Consider the following 12107-nt stretch of genomic DNA (forward strand, 5'->3'; position numbering starts at 1 on the left):
GAATCAAATTGAGAAGAAACAGTCCTGAAAGTGAAGAGGCAACTGACAGAATGGGAAAAACTATTTGCAAACTATGCAACAGATAAAGGGCTGATAACCAGAATCTACAAAGAAATCAAGAAACTCCACAAAAACAAAACAAACAACCCACTTAAGAGATGGGCCAGGGACCTCAGTAGACATTTTTCAAAAGAGGACATCCAAATGGCCAACAGGCACATGAAAAAATGTTCAGGATCACTAGCAATCAGGGAAATGCAAATCAAAACCACAATGAGGTTTCACCTCACCCTGGTTAGAATGGCTCACATACAGAAATCTACCAACAACAGATGCTGGTGAGGATGTGAGGAAAAAGTAACACTAACCCACTGTTGGTGGGAATGCAAACTGGTAAAGCCACTATGGAAGTCAGTCTGGAGATTATTCAGAAACCTGAATATAACCCTACCATACAACCCAGCCATCCCATTCCTTGGAATTTACCCAAAGGAAATTAAATTGGCAAATAAAAAAGCTGTCTGCACCTTAATGTTTATTGCAGCTCAATTCACAATAGCTAAGACCTGGAATCAACCCAAATGCCCATCAACAGTAGACTGGATAAAGAAATTACGGGATATGTACTCTATAGAATACTATATACAGCAGTAAAAAAAAAAATGAAATCCAGTCATTTGCAACAAAATGGAGGAATCTGGAAAACATTATGGTGAGTGAAATAAGCCAGTCCCAAAGGGACAAAGATCATATGTTCTCCCTGATCAGTGACAACTAACCGAGCACCAAAAAGGAAACCTGTGAATTGAAATGGACACTATGAGAAACAATGACTTGATCAGCCCTTGTCCTGACTGCTGAGGAACAACGTACTATTTTATTCCTTTTAGTGTTTTTTTGTTCTACTTAATACCATTGGTTGAAATCTTTAATCAACGCACAATTATTCTTAGGTGTTTAAATTTACCTGAAAAGTGATACCAGTTAAATATAAGAGTGGGAATAAGAGAGGGAGGATATGTAAAGTTAAAGATATGTAAATCAAAGATCTCTGTGAGTGAGATCACAGCGGAAAGAATGGGCCATCAAAGAAGGAGGTACCTTTCTCTGAAAGGAGGAGAGAACTTCCACTTTGACTATGGCCATGTCTAAATAAGATCAGAGTTGGCGAACTCATGAAGCGTGCATAGCCTTGGCAGCTCATGACAAGAGCCTTGGGTGATTACTGACATCATAAATAAGAGTGTCAATTGTTAACAACAGGAGTTGCTGTGCACTTACTCCCCATGTAGGATCTCTGTCCTTAATGTGTTCTACTATGTGATTAGCGGTAAAACTACTGCTAAACCAATACTCTATACTTTGTGTTTCTGAGTGGGTGCAAACTGTTGAAATCTTTACTTAGTATATACTAAATTGATCTTCTGTATATAAAGATAATTTAAAATAAATCTTGGCCGGCACCACGGCTCAATAGGCTAACCCTCCACCTACGGCGCCAGCACACCGGGTTCTAGTCCCAGTTGGGGCACCAGATTCTGTCCCAGTTGCCCCTCTTCCAGTCCAGCTCTCTGCTGTGGCCCGGGAGTGCAGTGGAGGATGGCCCAAGTCCTTGAGCCCTGCACCCGCATGGGAGACCAGGAGAAGCACCTGGCTCCTGCCTTCATATCAGCACGGTGCACCAGCCGCGGCAGCCACTGGAGGGTGAACCAACGGAAAAAGGAAGACCTTTCTCTCTATCTCTCTCTCTCTCTCACTCTCCACTCTGCCTGTCAAAAAAAAAATGAATCTTGATATGAAAGGGATGGGAGAGGGAGAGGGAAATGGAATGGTTGAGGGTGGGAGGGTGGTTATGGGGGTATAAGCTGCTATAATCCAAAAGTTGTACTTTGGAAATTTCTATTTATTAAATAAAAGTAAAAAAAAAGGAAACAAAATAAGTTTTAGGCCTAAATGTTTGCTTGCATTTGTAACAGATAGGAAAGAGAATTTATATGGCAGCAATGGGTGTCTTGTTAGGTATCAGACACTCAGGGCACATGGCCCCTGCAAGAAAATCTTGGCAGCCAGGCTATTGATCAGGGCCAGCCAGGGTGTTCATGGAGAAGGTACAGCTCCATCCAACGGGCACCGAACTGGACACCTGGATGAGAATGGGAGTCCTGGTTGGTTCTGGGCTCAGCTTGGAGCTGGCTCTGCCATGGATACTAGCAGAGATGGTTGGCTTCACAGAGTCACTGTGCCAAGCTAGGCCCAGACATAGTGGCAAGGAGCCCCCTGAGCCAGAGACTGATCCCAGGCCACGGGACCTCAAGCACATCTCTGTCTAAGGCCCCCTCAGGCTATGCGGTGGCTCATGGAGCATCAACTCCCAGCTGGCAGCAGCAACAGGACACACCTAGGCGCTAGAAAGTCCAGCTGGGGCCAAGTTCAGAGCCAGGTGCTTTTGTGACACCCCCGCACCCCACCCACCACAGCTGCCAGGCAACCTCCTTCGTGACACACCCTGGCATTGTCACTGCCTCTGATGCCACCTCATAAGCCCTCAGCTCAGCAGTTTTCAGTAAGTTGAATGCCGTAGGAGCGGAGGGGTCGAGCTCTTCCATCCTGCCACTTGCAAACTCACACACTTCACTGTGATGGGAAATTGTCTCCCCAAATTCTCGTGCTTCAGGAACCGTTGTGTGGTTTCGGAGCCATGCCGCACTGGCCCACCCGACTGGGTGGACCACACTCCACCTGCGCCGCCACCCACTCCCACTTGGGAGTGTAGGAAGTGGGGCAGGGACCTCGAGCACGCTGGCTCTGGCTCCAGGCCCAGCAGTAGGAGGTGGTGGCCCCTGTCCATAAAAGGGCACAAGGACAGGCGCCATGTGAACAAAAGAGTCCAGGCCAATCGGCATCTGGACCGCCAGGAAGGAAGTCTGATGCTCAATGTCCTGCCTTCCATTAAAGAGGAAGAGGAGGAGGAGGTGCAGTCCTGTGACTCTTCGCTTCTAGGCTCCTGGGAAAACCAAGAGAGGACTGAAGAACAGGGCTGGAAAAGGCAGAGCAAGGAGGAGGAGGAAGAGCTGGAGGAAAGAATGTCCCGGGAAGACCAAAGAGCCTGTCACACCTTCAAGAGAAGTCCTGGGCCTCTGGAGGGAAACCACCAGTCCCTACCACCTGATGATCGAGAGGCCCAGGGCTGTCTCCAGAAGCCAGACCTTGCCATACAACACTCTCATCCCAAATCCCGTCCTGCCGTCCGCCTAGCCTGGGCCTGGACAGATGGGGAGGTGCTGACAGAGACTTGTCCTGCCCAACCTGACTATGTGTCAATGGTGGAAGAGATAATCCAGGAGAATCCTGATCTTCAGGCGTGAAGTTGCAGCGCTAATGAAAACCAGCATCCGGCATGAGCTGCACCTGCCTCTTGCAGGTCGTCACTGGGCCTGGAAGTCTCACCACACTGAAGCTGCCACCTCCGCTGGTGGACTCCTGTGGGAGCGCAATAAACCCACATGAGTTTCCCCCAGCTCCTACTGCCTCTTACAGCTAATGAGGGAAAGCTTTGGGACTCAGTGTCCAAATATATTATTTCTGAGGGATGGAACAGACACAATGGGAGCCTGCAGTGCCTCACTACCTGCCCTTCTTCCTCCTCACCTGAGGCAGAGACAGCTTCCTGTCTTTGTCCACACACACTCTGCAGGTCTTAGCTGCTGTAACCACAACTGGCTTGGCGACCTGCCTGCTCTTCCTTCAACCCTGTATGTACGCCATACCACATGCTGGTGAGAGCACAGCGCACTTGCCCCTAAGTCTCCTCCTCCACCGTCCCTGCTGACTCTTCCTCTATTGAGGTCCATTGTCGGTGTAGAGTCTTTGCCTTCATACCCAGTGGCAGCACCTCACATTTCTGATCTTCCCCACCACACTGGCCTGACACACTCTGCTTTCAGCATCTCTCTTACAGAAAGGAAGCCTTGACATCCACGTGTGCCGACGCCCTTCTCCCCTTTCCTTGCCCACTCTTGCATCAGGCCCTTCTCCCAAGCTTTCTAGTGCAATGGAGCCATGTTACCCCTTATGATTATCCCTGATATCACTGATGTATCCAGCACTTCTGAACCACTAATTTCTTCTGTCATAGCCAATGAATCTGAATCCTTGAACTTATAGCCTACTTCTTTTAACTTTTATTTAATAAATATAAATTTCCAAAGTACAACTTTTGGATTATAGTGGCTTCTCCCACCATAACCTCCCTCCCACCTGCAACCATCCCATCTCCCACTCCCTCTCCCATTCCATTCTTCATCAAGATTCATTTTAAATTGTCTTTATATACAGAAGATCAATTTAGTATATACTAAGTAAAGATTTCAACAGTTTGCACCCACTCAGAAACACAAAGTATAGAGTATTGGTTTAGCAGTAGTTTTACCGCTAATCACATAGTAGAACACATTAAGGACAGAGATCCTACATGGGGAGTAAGTGCACAGCAACTCCTGTTGTTAACAATTGACACTCTTATTTATGATGTCAGTAATCACCCAAGGCTCTTGTCATGAGCTGCCAAGGCTATGCACACTTCATGAGTTCGCCAACTCTGAACTTAGACAAGCTCATAGTCAAAGTGGAAGTACTCTCCTCACTTCAGAGAAAGGTACCTCCTTCTTTGATGGCCCGTTCTTTCCACTGCAATATCACTCACAGAGATCTTTCATTTAGATCATTAAAAGAATTTAGAATTAAAAGTTACGACAACCAATATATGAGTCTGCAGGAGCACAGTGTAGTTAAATTCTGAGGTCCTGATGATGTCCAGGAGGAAGTAAAAGCATGAATTTACATTAGATTTTGCTAAGTCAAGAATGGCTGTTATGCCGGCGCTGCGGCTCAATAGGCTAATCCTCCACCTTGCGGCGCCGGCACACCAGGTTCAAGTCCTGGTGGGGCGCCAGATTCTGTCCCAGTTGCCCCTCTTCCAGGCCAGCTCTCTGCTATGGCCCGGGAGTGCAGTGGAGGATGGCCCAAGTGCTTGGGCCCTGCACCCGCATGGGAGACCAGGAGAAGCACCTGGCTCCTGCCATCGGATCAGCACAGTGTACCAGCCGTAGCACGCCGGCCACGGTGGCCATTGGAGGGTGAACCAACGGCAAAGGAAGACCTTTCTCTCTCTCTCTCTCTCTCTCTCTCACTGTCCACTCTGCCTGTTTAAAAAAAAAAAAAAAAAAAAAAAAAAAAAAAAAAAAGAATGGCTGTTGTAATCTCTGGTACAACCACTAGAAGAAGAAACTATGAATGTATATCAGCCAGCACCACGGCTCACTAGGCTAATCCTCCACCTGTAGCACCAGTACTCCGGGTTCTAGTCCCAGTTGGGGCATCGGTTCTGTCCCGGCTGCTCCTCTTCCAGTCCAGATCTCTGCTGTGGCTTGGGAAGGCAGTGGAAGATGGCCCAAGTCCTTGGGCCCTGCACCCACATGGGAGACCAGAAGTGTCGCTCCCCCTCTTCGTGGAGGAGCAACACAGGACCCTGCGCTGTTCTTTCCTCTGCTCGGCCCTCCCCGGGTTTGCTGCTGGTTCTTCCCGGGTTGGCTACTATCCCTTCCACCTCCATGGAAGGGCAGTTCCCCCTGGCCGCATTCCCCACTTCCGCAGGGGAGCGGCACACCGCCGGCCGGTTCTCTCGGGGGCTGCACGGGTTCCCTTAGATGTTCCCCATAGATGTTCCTGGTGCATGCCGTCTCTCTCCTCCTTTATAGTCCTCCTCCGCCAATCCCAACTCGGCTGCCCACACGCCGAGTACGCTGCTCTCCAATCAGGAGCAAGTCCTACAATTTATTAGTTGAACTGGAGGCAGCTGTGCAGAAGCTGTTTACTTCTCTCCCAGCGCCATATTGTGGGAGAGCAGATGCATAGAATAAGTCTTAATTCGAGTAACTTAGTCTAGTCCGGATTGCTCCCCACAGATCCCCCTTTCTTTTTATTTTTTAGCGTTGATACGTGCCTGTCTTCGGTGTCCCGCGGCACACACTCTGCTCTACTTGCTAGAGTTGCCACAGGCTCTTACAAGTCCTATCAGGCAAACCGAATCCGGGTCCTCTCTTCGCCATGTTGTGAGGAGGTTTTTAGGCGCTGATACGTGCCTGTGTTCGGTGCCCTGCAGCGCATGCTCTGCTCTGCCTGCAGGGGACTTACAAGACCTATCAGGCAAACCGAATCCAAGCCTTCTCATTGCCTTATTGTGGGGGAGACTTATTAGTGTTGGTTCGTGCCTATCTTCGGTGACCTGCAGCTCATACTCTGGTCGAGCTGCTTGCTGGCGCTTACCGCCTTAAATCAGGCAGACCGAATCCAAGCCTCCTAATTGTTGCATTGTGGGGAAGCTTTACTGATGTTAATTCGTGCCTGTCTTCGGTGACCTGCGGCGCATAAGCTGCTAGCCGCCCAGGTGCTCATCGCCTCACTAATCGGGCAGACCGAATCCAAGCTCTCACATTGCAGTGTTGTAGGGAGGCCTTTATTTCTCTATTTCTCTATCTCCGGGCATTCCTATTTCTCCCATTTTACTTCTATCTTCCAGCATTCCTATTTCTCTCACTTTACTTCTAAAACTTCTGTTTCTCTTATCCCCGCAGCTTCCCGGCGCCTCGCCCTGCCGGCAGCTTCACGGCTCCGCGCGGCTTTCCGGCTTTGCGCGCTCCGCGGTCTCCACGCCCTTCGCGTCTGCACCACGGCCTACGCCAGCGTTCCCTATCTATTCACGCCCCGTGCTCTCTCTGCACGCGGCGGCTTCCGCGAGTAACACAGCGTAGCTTACGTGTCCGCCACTAGCATTCAATCTAAGTTCCCCGGGCTAGCCTGGCGAATTCAACCCAGCGTACGTCTCCGCCCCATGATTTGGCTTCCCGTCCTTTGCTCCCCGGGCTAATCAGACGGATCCCAATCTGGCTCACGTTTCAGCTTCTGGTTTCAACTTTTCGCCCCCTATTCCCGGGCTAACTTGGGAACCCCAAAGTGGCTTTCGTATCCGCCTCGGCCTGCCCCCCGCGGCTTCAATTTCCCTAACATTTTTCTCTACCCGGTATGTTTCCCCAAGCTTTCCTCCAACAATATTCCTCCCTCATTTCTCCTGGCCTCTCCCCACAGTCCACGTCCGAGTCTGTTTGTTCTAGCTTTCACTTTCACTTTCGACCTTAGAGATTTCTCCCAGCTTCCCCCCGTAGTCCGTATCTGAGTCTATGCCTAGGCTTTCAATAGCTTCTTCCGGCACCCTTTTCGTCCGGCTTTTCCCTAGGCTGTTTGCTAGTCTCTCTCTCCGGTATTTTCCCTAGGCTGTTTGCTAGTCTCTCTCTCTGATATTTTCCCAGTTCTTCCCGTTTCTTCCCTCCTAAGTTTCCTATCCGTCCTAGGTTTCCTATCCGAGTCAGGTTTCCTATCCGAGCTAGGTTTCCTATCCGAGTCACGGCACCATTATGTCGCTCCCCCTCTTCGTGGAGGAACGACACTAAACCCTGCCTAGGCTTCATATCCGAGTCACGGCACCATTATGTCGCTCCCCCTCTTCGTGGAGGAGCAACACAGGACCCTGCGCTGTTCTTTCGTCTGCTCGGCCCTCCCCGGGTTTGCTGCTGGTTCTTCCCGGGTTGGCTACTATCCCTTCCACCTCCGTGGAAGGGCAGTTCCCCCTGGCCGCATTCCCCACTTCCGCAGGGGAGCGGCACACCGCCGGCCGGTTCTCTCGGGGGCTGCACGGGTTCCCTTAGATGTTCCCCATAGATGTTCCTGGTGCATGCCGTCTCTCTCCTCCTTTATAGTCCTCCTCGCCAATCCCAACTCGGCTGCCCACACGCCGAGTACGCTGCTCTCCAATCAGGAGCAAGTCCTACAATTTATTAGTTGAACTGGAGGCAGCTGTGCGGAAGCTGTTTACTTCTCTCCCAGCGCCATATTGTGGGAGAGCAGATGCATAGAATAAGTCTTAATTCGAGTAACTTAGTCTAGTCCGGATTGCTCCCCACAAGAAGGAAGCACCTAGCTCCTGGCTTCAGATCAGCGCAGCGCGCCAGCCATATCGGGCATTTGAGGGGTGAACCAGCGGAAGGAAGACCGTTCTCTCTCTCTCTCACTAACTCTGCCTGTCAAAAAAAAACAGAATGTATATCAACACCACTAATACAAGAGGAATAATAGAGTAATACAAAACAATCTATCCAAACAGAAACAAACAAAAAAAACGAAGACAGTTATTCTTAAGTGTTAAAATTTAACTGAAATGTGATCCCTGTTAAATGTAAGAGTGGGAATAAGAGAAGGAAGAGATGTACAATTTGGGACATGCTCAAGCTGACCTGCCCCAAATGGTAGAGTTAGAAACATACCAGGGGATTCCAATTCAATCCCATCAAGGTGGCATGTACCAATGCCATCTCACTAGTCCCAGTGATCAATTTCAGTTCACAATTGATCATAATGAAAGGACTAAGAGTCAAAGGGATCACATAAACAAGTCTAGTGCCTGCTAATACTAACTGATAGAATAAATAAAGGGGAGAGCGATCCAACATGGGAAGCGAGATACACAGCAGACTCATAGAATGGCAGATGTCTTAAACAGCACTTTGGCCTCAGAATCAGCCCTAAAGGCATTCGGATCCAACTGAAAAGCCCATGAGAGTATTTCAGGCATGGAAAGCCAAGACACTCTGGAAAAAAAAAAAAAAACTAAATAAAAGATCTCTGTGAGTGAGATCCCAGTGGAAAGAACAGGTCTTCAAAGAAGGAGGTACCTTTCTCTGAAGGGAGGAAAGAACTTCCACTTTGACCATGGCCTCGTCTAAATAAGATAAGAGTCGGAGAACTCAAAAGGCTTCCATAGCCTTGGAAACTCATGACTGGAGCAGAGGGAGATTACTGATGCCATAAACAAGAGTGTCAATTTGTAAAGTCAACAACAGGAGTCACTGTGCACTTACTCCTCATGTAGGATCTCTGTCCTTAATGTGCTGTACATTGAGATTTAATGCTATAACGAGTACTCAAACAGTATTTTTCACTTTGTGTTTCTATGTGGGTGCAAACTGTTGAAATATTTACTTAATGTACACTAAACTAATCTTCTGTATATATAGAAAATTGAAAATGAATCTTGATGTGAATGGAAGGGGAGAGAGAGCGGGAAAGGGGAGGGTTGCGGGTGAGAGGGAAGTCATGCGGGGGGGGGAGCCAATGTAGTCCATAAGCTGTACTTTGGAAATCTATATTCATTCAATAAAAGTTAAAAAAAATGAAGAAATTAACAAAGATGAAAAGGAACAAATAAAAAAAATACTAAGCCTGTAATTTAAAGTAATTTGAAGCATGTTATCACAAAAATTGGAAGGAAAAAAGAGAGAAAGGAGCAGGGAGAGAGGGAAGTATCCTAACATTCTTAGAACTGTAGCTTTGAAATATATGACAATGGTCTCAATCACTTCATGAGTTTACCATAACCTTCATAACAAAACCTGACAAGAACACTTAAAATAAAGAACATTTACAGGCTAATTTCTCTTCCTCATACAAAAGTCAAACTCATAAAGTATTAGCAGAACACAAATTTTAAAAAGAAATATGCATGAAAACCATGTTGAGTCTATTCTACAAATGTATGTTTGCATTAAACTTCAAGTATGTTAGGCATTACATTTACTGAGCTCCCAATTCTTAATTTCCTTACAATAAGAATAAGATGACCTATTACATTACAACAAACTTAACAATTTAAATGAAGTAGTACATTATCATCATTAGGTACAGTGTTAAAAGTTGAGTATGGATTTTGTTATTTCAGCAATCAGACAAAAAGAAGTATAGCTAAAAAGTTAACAGAGCCGGCGCCACGGCTCACTAGGCTAATCCTCCGCCTTGCGGCGCCACCACACCGGGTTCTAGTCCCGGTCGGGGCACCGGATTCTGTCCCGGTTGTCCCTCTTCCAGGCCAGCTCTCTGCTGTGGCCAGGGAATGCAGTGGAGGATGGTCCAAGTGCTTGGGCCCTGCACCCCATGGGAGACCAGGAGAAGTACCTGGCTCCTGCCATCGGATCAGCACAGTGCACTGGCCGCAGTGCGCTGGCCACATCGCGCTGGCCACGGTGGCCACTAGAGGGTGAACCAATGGCAAAGGAAGACCTTTCTCTCTGTCTCTCTTTCTCACTGTCCACTCTGCCTGTCAAAAAATAAAAAAAAGTTAATAGAAGAATTTAAATGAAATTCTGAAAAGTATCCTACCAACCCAAAAGAATGTAGGAAAGGAAGAATATTAGAAGAGAAGACAGACTATTCAAACTGAGAAGAATAAATTTTTATATCCAAATTCAAACATAAAACAAGCTATATCAAATGCAAATTAGATAAATACTCCAACAGAATATCAAAGATTGTCAGAATAGAAAAAGGCATTATCTCTAAGAGAAATACTTTAAATATAAGGTTAAAGATAGCTTGAAATAAAGGACTGAGGAAAAATATACCCTGCGAAAGAAGTCATGAGATATTGCAGTGGCTATCTTAATATCAGATAATGTACAACTCAAAGAGTATGACCAGAATAGGACATTTATTAATGACAAACTAATAATGAATCAGGAAACAACAATCATAAAGGTATATGACCCTAATAACAGAACTTTTGTATGTAATGAGAGCAAAATTGAGATTGAAAGGAGAAATAGACAAATTCACAACCATAGTAAGAAATTTAAATCCTTCTCTCTCCACAATCAATAGTAAAGACATAGAATAAAATGAACATTATGAATCACATTGAGCGGCTAATTGTTATTTACAGAAGACCATATCCAACAATTGCAGAATACAGTTCTTTCTAATGCAGAGAGCACATTCCATAAGATACTCATAGAATAATTCTCCCAGTTTTCAAAATGCCGAATTCTTTTTTTTTTTTTTAATTTTTTTTTTTTTTTTTTTGACAGGCAGAGTGGACAGTGAGAGAGAGAGACAGAGAGAAAGGTCTTCCTTTTGCTGTTGGTTCACCCTCCAATGGCCGCCGCGGCCGGCGCGCTGCGGCCAGCGCACCGCGCTGATCCGATGGCAGGAGCCAGGAGCCAGGTGCTTTTCCTGGTCTCCCATGGGGTGCAGGGCCCAAGCACCTGGGCCATCCTCCACTGCACTCCCTGGCCACAGCAGAGGGCTGGCCTGGAAGAGGGGCAACCGGGACAGAATCCGGCGCCCCAACCGGGACTAGAACCCGGTGTGCCGGCGCCGCTAGGCGGAGGATTAGCCTAGTGAGCCGCGGCGCCGGCCTAAAATGCCGAATTCTTATGGAATATATTAACTACCAAGGAACTGGAAACCATTGCCAACAAGATATCTAGGGGGAAAAGGTAATTAATGCTAACCAAACATATTCTTGATAAATAATACAAACATTAGATCGGAAAACATTTTTGAATTATATGAAAATGAAAACAAAACATATCAAAACATGTGAGATAAAGTAATGTTTAGAAGGAATTTAACAGCACAAAAAGAAACAAATGATACAAGGTTATACCTGAATATGCTCAAATAGGAAGAGAAAAATACATCCAAAGTAAGAAGTAGAGAAATAATGGAGATAATTTCAGAAACCAGTGAAATGCCAAACAGAAAAACAAGAGAAAATTAACAAAGTGGAAAATAGTTGAAAAGATCCGGAGTGAATAAATCACAAGTTAGATTAATCATAGATAAAAACAGGCACAAACAGTTGCATTTAGAATGGAAAGGGATATCATACAAATTCTACAATCATTCAAAGAGCAAGGAAAGCCATAAGCGACTTTATACCAATCAAAAACTTAGATGAAATGGAGAAATTCTTTGAAAACTAAAATTTACCACTGTGAGAAATAGAGTATATGGCTAGCTTAATATCTGTTAAGGTAATTTAACTATGAAAACCTTTCCTTAAGGAAAACTGCAAGAAGAAATTAGTTAGCTAGTAAAGTCTATGAAATATTTAAGGATAAAATAATGCAATCTGCATGCACCTCTTTCATATAAGAAAGAAGGGGATACTTCCCAATTCATTTCATGTGGCTTATATAATCCTGATACACAACCCAAACACA

At 46.3% G+C, this 12107-nt stretch overlaps 1 protein-coding gene across 7 annotated transcripts in view; it reads right to left on the reverse strand.

Moving 5' to 3' along the window:
• LOC138843059 (serine/arginine repetitive matrix protein 1-like) overlaps window positions 1-12107 on the reverse strand; it is a 244974-nt gene that overhangs the window by 172120 nt on the left and 60747 nt on the right. The window contains exon 4 of one of the 7 annotated variants that reach the window (XM_070050506.1): window positions 5223-8132. The exons of the other annotated variants lie outside the window; for them this stretch is intronic. The gene's annotated coding sequence lies outside the window, so the exon portion shown is untranslated. Of the gene's footprint in view, window positions 1-5222; window positions 8133-12107 lie in introns of those variants that run through there. 7 annotated transcript variants of the gene reach the window in all.

This window comes from Oryctolagus cuniculus, chromosome 10 (assembly GCF_964237555.1).
Source record: "Oryctolagus cuniculus chromosome 10, mOryCun1.1, whole genome shotgun sequence".
Lineage (NCBI taxonomy): Eukaryota > Metazoa > Chordata > Mammalia > Lagomorpha > Leporidae > Oryctolagus > Oryctolagus cuniculus.